This window comes from Haematobia irritans, chromosome 1 (genome assembly GCF_050003625.1).
Source record: "Haematobia irritans isolate KBUSLIRL chromosome 1, ASM5000362v1, whole genome shotgun sequence".
Lineage (NCBI taxonomy): Eukaryota > Metazoa > Arthropoda > Insecta > Diptera > Muscidae > Haematobia > Haematobia irritans.
The window spans coordinates 186327859-186339899 of NC_134397.1; the positions used below are offsets into that span (position 1 = coordinate 186327859).

The following is a 12041-nucleotide window of genomic DNA, read 5'->3' on the forward strand; positions in this document are numbered from 1 at the left end:
TTAGTTATATTACCCGGAGTCGACTCCGGAGTCGGAGTCGAGCTGATAAAAAATGGTGGAGTCGGAGTCGATCAAAATTGGCTCGACTCCACAGCCCTGGTTTTAACAACGCTTTGTGGAAATCTCAAAATGTGGAGTAAAATTTAGTTCAAATTTCGTGCGTGGTAGCTCATTCTTCCTATAAAACAGTTCACTTTTTTCGGTGTACTGCAATTAACTATACAAAAGTCGAAAATTGACTTTATGTACGAGGGCAGTTCGGAAACTTCTTAGCCTAGCATAAAAAGCGCAGTATAAACAGAAAAAAGTTAAGTGTTTTGGAAACTTCCATCTCTGTTATGAACACATGTTAGGTTAGGTTCATATAGAAACAGGTGTTCAAACAAGACGCATCCGCGCCACACTGTGGAACAGGGTATTATAAGTTAGTGCATATGTTTGCAACACCCAGAAGGAGACGAGATAGACACATGGCGTCTTTGGCAAAAATGGTTAGGGTGGGCTCCTGAGTCGATATAGCCATGTCCGTCTGTCCGTGAACACATTTTTGTAATCAAAGTCTAGGTGGCAGTTTTAGTCCAATCGACTTCAAATTTGGCACAAGTATGTGTTTTGGCTCAGAATAGAACCCTATTGATTTTGGAAGAAATCGGTTCAGATTTAGATATAGCTCCCATATATATTTCGCCCGATATGGACTTATATGGCCCCAGAAGCCAGAGGTTTACCCTAATTTACTTAAAATTTTGCACAAGAAGAACAATTGGTACTATAGTCAAGTGTGCCAAATTTTATTGAAATCGGTTCAGATTTAGATATAGCTCCCATATATATCGTTCGGCCGATTTACACTCAAATGAACACAGAGGCCAATTTTATTGCTTCGATTTAGTTGAAATTTTGCACAGGGAGTAGAATTAGCATTGCAGCTATGCGTGCCAAATTTGGTTGAAATCGGTTCAGATTTAGATATAGCTCCCATATATAGCTTTCGCCCGATTTACACTCCCATGACCACAGAGGCCAATTTTTTGCTCTGATTTAGTTGAAATTTTGCACAGGGCGTAGAATTAGCATTGCAGCTATGCGTGCCAAATTTGGTTGAAATCGGTTCAGATTTTGATATAGCTCCCATATATATGTTTTTCTGATTTCGACAAAAATGGTCAAAATACCTTGTAAAATCGCCACTGCTTAGTCGAAAAGTTGTACAAATTACTCTAATTTTCCTAAACTTCTAATACATATATATCGAGCGATAAATCATAAATAAACTTTTGCGAAGTTTCCTTAAAATTGCTTCAGATTTAAATGTTTCCCATATTTTCTTACTAACATTGTGTTCCACCCTAGTGCATTAGCCGACTTAAATTTTGAGTCTATAGATTTTGTAGAAGTCTATCAAATTCTGTCCAGATCGAGTGATATTTAAATGTATGTATTTGGGACAAACCTTTATATATATAACCCCCAACACATTTGACGGATGTGCTATGGTATCGAAAATTTAGATCTACAAAGTGGTGCTGGGTATAATATAGTCGGCCCCGTCCGATTTTAGACTTTCCTTACTTGTTTTACAATGGAAAATTAGAAATGCGTGCTGTCATTAAATATTTACATAAAAAAGGTTTATCGGGACAAGAAATTCATAATGATATGGTGAATGTGTTAGGTGAAAGTGCTCCTTCATACACAGAAAAAAAGTGTCTTGTAAATTTAAGGACCAATTTGACTTCCACATAGTTCAACAAATTTACTGTAATATAGTTCATTTTTCGTAACCACAACGAAAATTAACTTAGCTAAAGGAAAACTTATAAAAATTCAGTAAATGTTTTTTAGTTCACTAACTACGAAATGGGAAGGATTTTTCCTTAAATAAATTTCCAACACAGTAGTTAATGCATCGTCGATTCTATTATAAAAATACATGGGCAATATAAAAATCTTACTACGAAATGTAGACAATTTACTAAGAAAAAATTTTGTATGGAAAAAAATTTTTGTAGTAAAAATTAACTTAACGACATTACCGATTCGTATGATGGATACCTACAGATTATTTCCCTTTTTATTATAAGTTGGAGTGTTTTTCCTCACATTGAAAATTGTAGATAAAGTAGAATAAAAAGTAGTTAATATAATCCTTGCCGGGTGTATATCATTTTTTATAGATTCCTCATAGATTTGGTATATATTTTACCTTAACTTATAGATAGAATTCAAACTAATCAATAAACGTGCTACTGGAAAATGTGAGTGCATCATGTGAGGGAGTTTTTAAGAGACATTTTGTGTATATCTCGTATGATTGTTTGTTTTTGTTATTGCGTCATTTATGCTGTTGTTGGTTGTTTTGATTCTAGAGACAATGGAATGTTCCTTGTGTGTTGTTGGTATCTTTTGTGGTGAGAGTTGTTTTCTTGCAATAGCGAGATCAGAAAGGGATCGTGTGTGTGTGTGTGGAGTTGTTTTTCTTTACGGAGTTGTTTTTCTTTATGGCTATTTGTGTCTTTGAGTTTTATTGTTGCATTCAGTTATGTTGATGCATTTATGAAGTGCACACGTGGTTTTAATTTTGCAAAATTGTACGTGAGGTATTGGTGATTATTAATGAAAATACATTTATTTCGAAACATTTTATAAACTGAGAAGTGAATGATGTGATGTTAGAGTAATCAGAAACGCTTTTTATTGATAAAAAACAAATAACAGATTAAGGAACTGTATATTTCTGTTAATAGTTTAAAATTAGTGCGGATTTTTAATTGATTTACATAAAAAATATACAACATGAGTGGTAATAGGATGATCTATATTTATTCTACATCTGGATCACAGGTTGGAGATGCAACCATGTTTTTGAATCTATATTTTTTATGTTACAGCAATTCCTACAGGTGAGTACTAAGTTCGAGTTTAGACGCTAAAAATAAAAATAAATTACTAAGAAAAGTGTAAAATTGTACGTCTTCCGATGTTTTTTATAAAGATTATTTTTTTATAATGGATTATTAAAGAAAACGTATCATGAAAATTGCGATTTTAGCCTCTAAACTCGAACTTAATATCCACCTTAAATACTAAATGCTATACTGACAATTGGAAATTATGTCTAATTTTTTTTTTCATTTTTTATTTCAAATATATTCTGAGAATAATTTCAAAAACGTCCCATTAGTCCATGGATATGATTTCAATAATGTACCAACTGGATGGATTTTTCAATGTGGTAAGTTTTCTATAAACGGTATTTTGTCCGTTTTTAATAAAACTAAAATTTAAATTTATTAAAAATTATTATTTTCACTTGCAGGTAAACAGGTCTTGTAATGGTATTTTTTTGAATATTCTTACTGTTTAATGCTAATTAAGCTGATATCCTTATTGGCTCTAGGAAACACTCTTGAAAACCGTAAGTTAAAAATCAATATGAACGATAGAATTTGATAATATTTTTCTTATATTTTGTATAACTTTGCAATTTCAGATGCTTATAAGACAAATCCGCCCAACAAAAGTTTGCCAAAATCGATGAAATTGGACAATTCAATATATCTTTCATCTGGATAGAAAACATGGAAATTTAAATTAATTAGTTTAGTCCTAATAACGTAGAATATTACTCTTTTGAAGAAGCAATTACTAACTACCGACAAGTAACTGCATCCAACGTACTAATAAAAATATTTCCTTTATTGTATATCATAAACCATAGTTTTGTGTAATATAATAATAATTTTTTGGAATAAAATACTGGTGGTTATAGAAAATTGACTTGTTTTGTACGAAAAATTTATTAGTTGTATACAGGCTTGTTGTACCTTTGATTCCTCAATTTCTCTACTTTTTTGAAAATTATACCGACAAACAGTTTATTTCAAACCAATTTCTTAATACAGGTTTCCCAAAAAATTGTTCATTTTTCCGGATAGCAGGAATATTTTGAATGAGTTTAACTATATTCTTCCCACAGCATAGTAATAATGAACTAATATACGATGCAATACATGAACTAATTTATAAGAAAATCATGAACTTATCTAGATGAAAAAAATCTTTGGCGCCAAATCATGGTCATTCTTACTATGGGTTAGTTCATTTTTCATAAAAAATAGTAAACTTTTTTTTCGGTGTATGCAACAATAAAAAATTGGGTTGCTGAATTTAAACGTGGTCGTACAAGCATTGAAGATGAACCACGTAGTGGACGTCCAAAAGCAGCAACAACAACATAAATTGTAGCCAAAGTGCATGATATGGTATTAAATGATCGACGAATAAAAGTGCGTGAAATTGCTAATATCATGGGCATCTCAAATGATCGTGTCCATTTAATTTTGCATGAAGAACTACCGATGAAAAAGCGAAAATTTTCGTCACTCTCGCGTTGATTCGTGAGTCACATTGAATATAACGGCATGAGTGTGCCTGAGATTGAGTAACTAACTGAATGTCGCTCGTGGGAGTAAGTCACTAACGAATTTCCGGAAAATACGCATAATAACGCTTACGAATTGAATTCACCTACAATTTAGAGACACCTATGATCAGAGAAAAAACGGCATAATTGCTCTGGCATTTTTAAAAACAGCAATGTAATTAAAAACAAATTCGAAAAATCGAAAATAGGATAACTTCCTTCCTGATAAGTGATCTGAAAAGGGTCTTCATTTTGCCTGTTGACACACAACTAAATCAGTGCTGTAAGAAAATATTTCCTTAGTACACATTGTCTTTAGATTTATACGTTAAACCAAAGCAAGTCATTAAATGAAAGATTACTACTAAATCATATTTTATCGGTTGACTATTGTAGTGTACATTACAAATACTAATTGCTCGTACCACTTATTGATCGTTGGCAAAAATTCGCCAGACAGACAACAATGAAAGTTTATCGTACAATTTCTAATGACGCTTAGATCATTCATTTTTTGTTTGTTTTTTGTTTTGCAATTTTGGCGCCTTGCAATTAAATACCCGATTCATTTCACACCTCAATGAAATCGTTGAGAGCTATTACTTTACAATACTAAGTAAATGCTCGAGCAATAATCACATTCTCGAATAAATTCCATAATTGAAATAGACCGACGTGATTCTATACTCCAAAAAAGTTTACTTGGATCTCTAGACTAAAAATCTAAACCGGCTAATGCCCTGGGACGGAGTGAAAACAAGTATATAAGTGCGCAATGGTTGAAAAATCTTCGTTATACGAATATTAACGAAATTTATTATGAAAATTGAGCCAACGAAGCAATTTCATAAATAAAATGAAACTATTCGTTATTGTTATGACGAAGAATTCCATTGCCCTAATGAACAATTTTATGTCAATGACCAAATGTTGTTGGCTTAATTTTAGCGAAATTTTCTTTGTATTTGTAAGTTAGTCCATATGGATTCCATGTTACATATAAAAGCAAAATAAATAGACATATAAGCCTCTTTAGCTCTTGATCCGTTTATATAGAGGAGTCTAAAAATAGTATAAATGGTAAATAGAGGACCACATTTCAACTGGATCGGATGAAATTTATTCCACCAAGAGGAACCGCACGCAAAGAAAAAAAAAACGTTTGGAAAACGTGTACCGAAAACGTTTTTTTTTTTGTTAGAGTTTTTTGAATTGCTTCGAAATTTTTAAACTTTTATCACCAAAAAAATTCGTTTGTTACAAAATTTTTATTTTTTCAATAAAAAAAGTTATTTTTGAAACAACCACACAGTCCATTTCGTTTATATCAAACACTGTTCTTTTCTGACTTTAAGTCTTTAATAAGACACATTTTACAGTTCAAAATTTAATATACTACAATGTAATGTTGAACATTTTTTCGGAATCTTCCGAACATATCTGGAATATATGTACCAAAAAAAACTTTGGTCGAAGCAGGGATCGAACCCACGACCCTTGGCATGCAAGTCGGACGTAGCAACCACTGCTCCACCGTGCCAAACTAAATGTTTGTTTCTGTTAAATAAACTTTGTTTATTCGGTTCGTGGGCGCCGCAAGCTATGCTATATAAATATAACTTATATGGATATTTATCTATTGATGACCATAACAGGTACATAGCTCAGTGGTTAGTGTGTTGGCTTACAAAGTGCATGGTCCGCGGTTCGATTTTCCGTCCAGGCGAAAGGTAAAAAAAATTTAAAAATTTATAAAATCGTATAATTTCTTCTACATTGTTGGTATTACAGGAAAAGGTGTTAAGAACTAAAAAACCTCGTGGATGTGAGAAAGATGCGAGGGAAAATGCAATTAGCAAGAAAACAATGTTTTTTTTTTTTTAGTTTGTCTTTATGAAATTGTTTTCACATCCTGGAAAAGAATAAACGTTTAACACAAAAAGTATATACTTTTCTTCCAAATACACTTCCTTACAGCGAAAAGCAAATGAGAAACGAACTTTGTTTGTCTAAAATTTCGTTTGGGAGGAAAGAATTATTTTTTTGCGTGTATGGGGGCCATATATGATAATGAACCGCTATGGCCAATTTGCAATACCATTCGACCTACATTAATAACAACTAGTTGTGCCAAGTTGCAAATCCATAGCTTATTTTGTTCGGAAGTTAACGTGATTTCAGCAGCCGGACAAACATCGCTAGATCGACTCAGGATTTCATCACTACCCAGAATATATACTTTATAGGATCTGTCATAGGAATGTCAGTGTACTCGCATCCTATGGTGGTTGGCATTGGCGTAGCTAGGGGGGTGCTGGGGGGGGGGGTGGCAATGCCCCCCCCAGAATAGTTCTTGCCCCCCCCCCCAGAATAATCAAAGCTACAGTTGTTTTATATTTTAATTCAAGCTTTGCGATGTGTTTAATCCAATTAAGATTGTGGCAGAGAGAGTATGTTAAGCATATTTTTTAGTATTGATATTTACATTACAACTAAAAACACGTAATAAAAACACTAAAAGGAAACTTGAGACGCACATTTTCGAAAATAGTCAATTTATAACTACGTTGATTAAAATCATAAATCGTCACATGCCCAATTTACCATCTAAAATCGTCAAAATCACGAAAAATCCACAGAGTTGGCACCGCTGCTCTCGACAGTTGCTTCGTTGTATTCTGTTCTCAGAGAATTTTTAAAAACTAATCGAAGATAGACGTTTTATAATATTCAATTTATTTTTTGCCTTTTATTTAATTTTTTATTCTTAGTATTTTTTATACATGATGAATATGTTAAGTTTATGTTTTGCTTTATGATTTCTAGTTCTGTTTTAAAACACACATTTTAAATAAAATTTAAAAATCATATGTTTGTTGTCTTGAATTAAAAATAAATTACAAACAATATGTTTCAAACACATACTTAAAGCAATGCTTTTATTTTTTGTTATATTAAATAATGGTAAGTTGCTATTTGATTATTTATAGCGGTGTCGTGGAACCGGCTCCCACACACAATAAAATATTTTTTGTCTTCAACCATGAAATTAATTGATCTAATTAATTATATCCTTCACCACTACTGTGGTACAGGGTATAATAAGTTTGTGCATTTGTATATAACGCCAAGAAATAGTGGTCATAGACCCATCTTTTAGTATACCGATCGGGTAAGAATTAAAATCTGAGTCGATTTAGCGATGTCCGTCTGTCTGTCTGTCCGTCCGTCTGTCTGTATATGTAATTTTGTGCACAAAGTACAGCTCGCAATTTAAGTCCGATCGTCCTCAAATTTGGCATAGGGCCGTTTCTTGAGACAGAGACAATTGCCATTGGTTTTGGAAAAAATCGGTTTAGATTTAGATATAGCTGCCATATATAATTATCTACGATGTGGTCATAGTTAGCGTATTTATCAACCGATTTTCTTGAAATACCGTACATCCAAATATTTAATGAATCTCGCAAATCTTGCAAAATATCAGCCAAATCGGTTCAGATTTAGATATAGCTACCATATATATCTTTCGTCCGATTTAGACTCATATGACCACAGAGCCCAAAGTTTACTACCGATCTTCATGAAATTTTGCACAGAGGGTAGAATTGGCATTCTACCAATGCTTGGTACACGTGATTGAAATGGGTTCAAATTTAGATATAGCTCCCATATATATCTTTCGTCCGATTTGAACTTATATGGCCTCAAAATCCAGGGTTTTGCCGTGATTTGCTTCAAATTTCGCACAAGGAGTACGTTTAGTAGTATAGGTAATTGTGCCAAATTTGGTTGAAATCGATTCAGATTTAGATATGGCTCCCATATATATCTCCCGTCCGATTTGCACTCATATGACCAGGGGGCCCAAAGTTATACTCCCATTTACGTGAAATTTCGCATAGATAGCAGAATTATTATTCTAACTATGCATGTCAAATTTAGTCAAAATCGGTTCAGATTGTATATAGCTCCCATATATACGTACACCAGAGTTGGGGAAATATGGTCGACTGTTTCATATTTTAGACCAATTTTCAATGGGATTTTCCTCCAATTGACTGGATAGTTTCCACAGAGAATACAAATATGGCCAAAATTCTCACAGTTTACACAAAATTCTGTGATGATTTCCCCATATCTTAGCCATATCCTACACACTGCAATGCCAAAATTTCCACAGAACGGATGAGTTTTAAATAAGGCTCCAAGTCGCCCTACACATATCTTGGCGAGATCTAACCAATATCCTTGTAAAATCGCCACTGCTGAGTAGCAAAAATTGTAAATATTACTCTAATTGTCCTATATCTCGAATACGCCTGAAAAATCATAAATCTCTTTTGTACAATTGCATTAAAATTTCTCTCGCTTCATATTTCCCATATTTTTTACTAACATTGTGTATCATCCCAGGGCGTTAGCCGATTTAAATTTTAATTCTAGAGTTTTTGTAGAAGTACAAAAAATTGTTTCCATTAAAAGTATTTGTATCTGGAAATGCAAACCTTTATATAGCTCCCAGCAAATTTTAAGTAGTTGAGATGGTAACACAAATGTTTGTCTACATAGTGGTGAAGGGTATAATATAGTCGGCTCCGCCCGACTTTAGACTTTACTTACTTGTTTTTAATTCAAATGTATTCAATCAAAAAAAAATGATAGTATCAATCATCAAAGCCAATTAAAAAATTAATTGATACAACTAATTTTTGTGATTGATTTTTTTTTTTTTTGGTTTTGATTGATTTTGCTGCATATTGCCTTTAACACCGCAATAAAATTCAGGATGTATAGTTTTATCAATAGGGGTAATTTATCGCTTCGGAATTCCGACAAAATTTTGAAGGATGAACCTTTCCACAGCCTTTAGTATAGATCTGGCTGGGAGAGATAACTCAATTTTGTGCCCTTTATGCTAACTCCTTATGGAGAAAACTTGTAAGTTATATGAAAAGATGATGTACAGTGGGAGAAAAGATGATTCAATTTGTAAGAGGAAATTTCCCAAATGTTTTCTCCATAAGGAGTTAGCATAAAGGGCACAAAATTGAGTTATCTCTCCCAGCCAGATCTATACTAAAGGCTGTGGAAAGGTTCATTCGCCCGAACCGAAACATGTACAGTCCAGGCGTGTATAGATTTGTATCTGGCGTTTTCTTTTCAATGGCTCTATTAACCATGTTCCTTAATCTTTATCTGTCCATAAAGCTCGAAAAATAATTGTATAATTAAATATAATGCATTTGGACGTCAATTGCCTGTTTCGGTATCAGGCTAACATGAAATGAAATAAAATGTTGACAAATTTTTCTGTAGAAACAAAATTTTGAAAAATTTTCTATAGAAATACAATTTTGACAAAATTTTCTATAGAAATAAAATTTTGACAAAATTTTCAATAGCAATTTTGACAACATTTTTTATAGAAATAATATTTGACACAATTATTTATAGAATTAAAATTTTGACACAATTTTCTATAGAAATAAATATTTGACAACATTTTCTATAAAAATTAAATTTTGACAAAATGTTCTATACAAATAAAATGTTGACAAAATTTTCTATAAAATAAAATGTTGACAATATTTTCTAAGAAATACAATTTTGACAAAATTTATTTAGAAATGAAATTTTGACAAAATTTTATAGAAATAAGATTTTTAAAAATTCTCTATAGAAACTGAATTTTGGCAAACTTTTTTACATAAATAAAATTTTGACAAAATTATAGAAATAAAATTTTGATAAAATTTTCAATAGAAATAAAATTTTGACAAAATTTTCTATAGAAATAAAATTTTGACAAAATTTTCTATAGAAATAAAATTTTGACAAAAATTTTCTATAGAAATAAAATATTGACAAAAATTTTCTATAGAAATACAATTTTGACAAAATTTTCTATATAAATAAAATTTTGACAAAATTTTCAATAGCAATTTTGACAACATTTTTTATAGAAAAAATATTTGATACAATTTTTTATAGAATTAAAATTTTGACACAATTTTCTATAGAAATAAACATTTGACAAATTTTTCTATAAAATAAATTTTATATAAAAAAAATATTTTCTAAGACATACAATTTTGACAAAATTTATTTAGAAATGAAATTTTGACAAGATTTTATAGAAATAAAATTTTTAAAAATTCTCTATAGAAATTGAATTTTGGCAAAATTTTTTATATAAATAAAATTTTGACAAAATTTTTTATAGAAATAAAATTTTGACACAATTTTTAATAGAATTAAAATTTTGACAAAATTTTCTATGAAAATAAAATGTTGACAAAATTTTCTATATAAAGAAAATTTTGACAAAATTTTCTATAGAAATAAAATTTTGACAAAATTTTCTATAGAAAAAAATTTTTAAATTTTTTCTACAGAAATAAAATTTTGACAACATTTTCAATAGAAATAAAATTTTGACAAAATTTTCAATAGAAATAAAATATTGACAAAATTTTCAATAGAAATAAAATTTTGACAAAATTTTCTATAGAAATAAAATTTTGACAAAATTTTCTATAGAAATGAAATTTTGACAAAATTTTCTATAGAAATAAAATTTTGATAAAATTTTCGATAGAAATAAAATTTTGACAAAATTTTCTATAGAAATAAAATGTTGACAAAATTTTCTATATAAAGAAAATTTTGACAAAATTTTCTATAGAAATAAAATTTTGACAAAATTTTCTATAGAAAAAAATTTTTAAATTTTTTCTACAGAAAAAAAAAAACATTTTCAATAGAAATAAAATTTTGACAAAATTTTCAATAGAAATAAAATATTGACAAAATTTTCAATAGAAATAAAATTTTGACAAAATTTTCTATAGAAATAAAATTTTGACAAAATTTTCTATAGAAATGAAATTTTGACAAAATTTTCTATAGAAATAAAATTTTGACAAAATTTTCTATAGAAATAAAATTTTGACAAAATTTTCTATAGAAATAAAATTTTTATATTATTTTATATAGAAATAAACATTTTGAACAATTTTGCTCTAGAAATACTATTTTGACAAAATTTTCTATAAAAATAAAATTTTTACCAAATTTTCAATAGAAATAAAATTTTGACAAAATTTTCTATAGAAATAAAATTTTGACAAAATTTTCTATAGAAATATAATTTTGACAAAATTTTCTATAGAAATAAAATGTTGACAAGATTTTCTATAGGAATAACATTTTCACAAAATTTTCTATAGAAATAAAATTATGATAAAATTGTGCCAAATTTTAATTCGTAAGCGAATTCAAAACATAGGCACTAACTTATAATACCACATTACGCAGAGTGGTTCAGAGTATAACAATGTTTTCTTAAATTCAAAAAAATTTTAAGCCAAAGATGCAAATCTTCCAAATAACATATTTTTCATCCAAAGTTTCAATATCTCCGTTAATTTTAATATTATTTCTTTAAACCAAACATTTTTTATAGAAATAAAATTTTGACAATTTTTTTTATGAAAAATAAAATTCACAAAATTTTTTATGAAAATAAAGTTTTGACAAAATTTTCCATAAAAATTAAATTTTAACAATATTTTTCATAAATATTAAACTTTGACAAAATTTTTCGTAAAAA

The 12041-nt window shown here is 29.7% G+C and overlaps 1 protein-coding gene and 1 long non-coding RNA gene across 2 annotated transcripts in view; one reads left to right on the forward strand and one right to left on the reverse strand.

The window, feature by feature from the left end:
- Positions 1-12041, reverse strand: part of speck — a 220581-nt gene that overhangs the window by 75694 nt on the left and 132846 nt on the right. The window lies entirely within an intron of this gene.
- LOC142222287 (uncharacterized) lies at positions 3099-3720 on the forward strand. The gene is made up of 3 exons (XR_012718298.1): positions 3099-3235; positions 3320-3418; positions 3494-3720. It is a non-coding gene; the product is annotated as an uncharacterized LOC142222287 (long non-coding RNA).